Raw genomic sequence first — 4179 nt, 5'->3', positions numbered from 1 at the left:
GAAACCGGTTTGGCTCAGTGGATAGAGCGTCGGCCTGCGGACTGAAAGGTCCCGGGTTCAATTCCGGTCAAGGGCATGTACCTGGGTTGGGGGCACATCCCCGGTGGGGGGTGTGCAGGAGGTAGCTGATCGATGTTTCTCTCTCATCAATGTTTCTAGCTCTCTGTCTCTCTCCCTTCCTCTGTAAAAAATCAATAAAATATATTAAAAAAAAGATGTAGGGTGGATGAATGGATAAAAAAAACCCATTATCCATATATATGCTGTCTACAAGAGAACCACCTCAAAAAAAAAGGACTCACAAAGATGGAAAGTGAAGGGATGGAAAACTTTGTTTCAAGCAAATGGAAATGAAAAAAAAAAAAAAGCTGGGATAGCAATTCTTAGACAAAATAGACCTCAAAGTGAAGGCCATAAAGATAAGGAGGGCCACTTCATAATAGTAAAGGGATTGATACAAGAGGATATAACTTCGGTAAACATATATGCACCCAATGCAGGAGCACCCAAATACATAAAAAAAAAACTTCAAAAAGTTATCAAGGGAGAGATTGAAAACAATAGAATCAGAGTAGGGGACTTTAATACCCAATTGACATTACTGAATAAATCTTCTAGAAAAAAATAGAAAAGAAACAGAAATTGATATCTTCAGAACATTTTACCCCAAAGCTATGGAATATATACAATCTTCACAGGTGCACACGGGACATTTTCAAAGATAGGACACATATTAGGATGAAGGCTAAGTCTCTTCATATTCAAGAAGATAGTAATCATAACAAGCATCTTCTAAAATCACAATGGCATAAAATAAGAAATCAACTACAATAAAAAATAAAACACTTGCAGGTTAAATAGCATGCTATTAAACAATGATTGGATTACCAAAGAGATCAAAGAAGAAATAAAAAAAAACATCCTGGAAACAAATGATAGTGAAAACACAACAATCCAAAATCTATGGGACACAATAAAAGCAGCCCTGAGAGGAAAATTAATAGCACTACAGGCCTACCTCAAAAAACCCCCCAAGAAAAACAGGTAAAAAATTATCTAACCCTACAACTTAAAGTTAGAAAAAAGAATGACAAATTAAAAATATCCTGAAAATTAATGACAATGGAAGCACAACAATCCAAAATCTATGGGACACAGTGAAAGCAGTCCTGAGAGGGAAGTTCATAGCTCTCCAAGCCTACCTCAAAAAAAAAAAAAAATAGTAGTAAGTTATCTAACCCTGCATCTTAGGGTTAGAAAAAGAGCAACAAGAAAAGCCCAGAGTCAGTAAAAGGGATTAAATAATAAAGATCAGAGCAAAAGTAAATGACATAGAGACCCAAAAAACAATACAAAAGATCAATAGAACCAAGAACTGGTTCTTTGAAATGATAAACAAGATTGATGAACCTCTCGCCAGGCTCATAAAGAAGCAAAGAGAGAGAACTCAAATAAATAAATGAAAAAGGTGAAGTAACAACCGACCCCACAGAAATACAAAGGATGTTAAAAAATATTATAAACAACTCTATTCCAAGAAACTGGACAACCTAGATGAAACGGACATATTCTCAGGAAAATACAATCTTCAAAAACCCATTCAGGAAGAATCAGAATATTTGAATAGGCTAATAGCTACTGAGGAAATTGAAGCAGTAATAAAAAAAACTTCCAGCAAATAAAACCCCTGGTCCAGACTGCTTCACAGGGGAATTTAACCAAACATTCAAAGAAAAATTAAAGCCTACACTCTTCAGACTATTACAAAAAATTCAAGAGAAAGGGACATTTCTGACTTTCTTTCTATGAAGCCAGCATTATCCTGATCCCAAAACCAGATAAAGATGCTACCAAGAAAGAGAATTACAACCCAATATACCTAATGATCATAGATAATAAAATCCTCAACAAAATATTAGCAAATCGCATCCAACAATACATTAAAAAGATCATATACCATGACCAAGTGGGATTTATTCTGGGTATGCAAGGCTGATACAAAATCTGCAAATCAATAAGTGTGATACATCATATAAACAAATTGAAAGACAAAAATCAAATGATCATATCAATTGATGCACAAAAATCATTTGACAAAATCCAACACCATTTCTTGATAAAACGCTCAGCAAAGTGGGAATAGAGGGATCATACCTGAACATAATAAAAGCCTTATATGATAAACCAACAGCCAATATCGTACTCAATGTGCAAAAACTAGAATCATTTCCCCTAAGAACAGGAACAAGATAGGGGTGCCCACTTTCACCCCTCCTGTTCCACATAGCACTGGATTTACTAGTCATAGCAATCAGACAAGAAGAAATAAAAGGCATCCAAATTGGAAATGAAGAAGTAAAACTGTCATTATTCACTGATTACATGATATTGTACATAAAACACTAATGACTCCATCAAAAAACTACTGGATTTAATAAGTGAATTTGGCAACATAGCAGGATACAAAATAACACCCAGAAATCTAAGGCATTTTTATACACCAATAATGAACTCACAGGAAGAGAAACTAAAACAAACAAACAAACAACAACAAAATCCCATTTACCATTGCACAAAAAAATTAAGATACTTAGAAATAAGCTTAACCTGTAAAAGATCTGTACTCTGAAAACTACCTAACATTGAAAAAAGAGATAGAGGAAGTTATAAACAAGTGGAAGAATATATCATATTCATGGATTGGTAGAGCCAACATCATTAAAATGTCCTTACTACCCAAAGCAATCTATAGATTCAATGCACTCCCCATTAAAATACCAATGGCATATTTCACAGACTTGGAGCAAACTCTCCAAAAAAGTATATGGAATAAAAAAAGACCCTAAATAGCCACAGCAGTCCTGAGAAAGAAGATAAAAGTTGGAGGGATAACAATACCAGATATGAAGCTATATTACAAAGCCACTGTTCTCAAAACTGCCTGGGACTGGCACAAGAACAGACATATAGACCAATGGAACAGAACAGAGAACCAAGAAATCAACCCAAGCTATTATGCTCAATTAATATTTGACAAAGGAGGCAAGAGCATACAATGGAGTCAAGACAGTCTCTTTCATAAATGGTGTAGTAAAAATTGGACAGAAACATGTAAAAAAAATGAAACTAGATCACCAACTTACACCATCCACTAAAATAAACTCCAAATGGAAAAAAAAGACTTAAATATAAGACGGGAAACCATAAAAATCTTAGAAGAATCCATAGGCAGCAAAATATCAGACATAACTCATAGCAATAACTTTACTGATACTTTTCCTAGGAAAATGGAAACTAAGGAGAAAATAAACAAATGGGACCACATCAAAATAAAAAGCTTCTGCACAGCAAAGGAACAATCAACAAAACAACAAGAGACCCTACTGCATGGAAGAACATATTTTCCAATGATACATCCAATAATGATTTAATCTCCATAATTTACAGGGAACTCATACAACTTAACAATAGGAAGATAAACAATCCAATCAAAAAATGGGCAAAGGACCTAAATAGACACTTTTCAAAAGTGGACATACAGAAGGCAAAGAGATGAAAACATGCTCAAAGTCACTAAGCATCCGTGAAATGAAAATCAAAATGACAATGAGGTACTGCCTCACACCTGTCAAGAATGGCTATCATTAACAAATCAACAAGAGACAAGTGCCAGTGAGGATGTGGAGAAAAAGGAACCCTCATACACTGCTGGCGGGCATACAGACTGGTGCAGCCACTGTGGAAAACAGTATGGCATTTCCTAAAAAAATTAAAAATGGAACTCCCATTTGATGCAGTAATGCCACTTTTAGGAATATATCCCAAGAAATCTGAAAAACGAATGAAAGAATATATGCACCCAAATGTTCATAGCAGCACAATTTACAATAGCTAAGATTTGGCAATAACCCAAGTACTCATCAGCAGATGAATGGACTAAAAACTGTGGTACATTTACACATGGAGTACTATCCTTATCTAATAAAAGAGAAACATGGTAATTGGCGTAGGACTGCTACCCTTCCCATTGGCTAATCAGGGAGATATGCAAATTAACTGTCCGCCAAGATGGCAGCCGGCAGCCAGGAAGCTTAAACTGAACATGAGGCTTGCTTGCTTCAGTGACAGAGGAAACCAACATTCCCTGCCTGCCTTGCCGGCCTCTCAGCCTGCAATTTA

General features: G+C 35.6%; 1 protein-coding gene across 1 annotated transcript in view; it reads right to left on the bottom strand.

Moving 5' to 3' along the window:
• Window positions 1–4179, bottom strand: part of NUP62CL (nucleoporin 62kDa C-terminal like) — a 39765-nt gene that overhangs the window by 34551 nt on the left and 1035 nt on the right. The window lies entirely within an intron of this gene.

This window comes from Myotis davidii, unplaced genomic scaffold (genome assembly GCF_000327345.1).
Source record: "Myotis davidii unplaced genomic scaffold, ASM32734v1 scaffold270, whole genome shotgun sequence".
NCBI classification, from domain to species: Eukaryota; Metazoa; Chordata; class Mammalia; order Chiroptera; family Vespertilionidae; genus Myotis; species Myotis davidii.
Note: the sequence above shows the minus strand (reverse complement) of the source record. Positions and strands in the feature narration are given on the sequence as shown.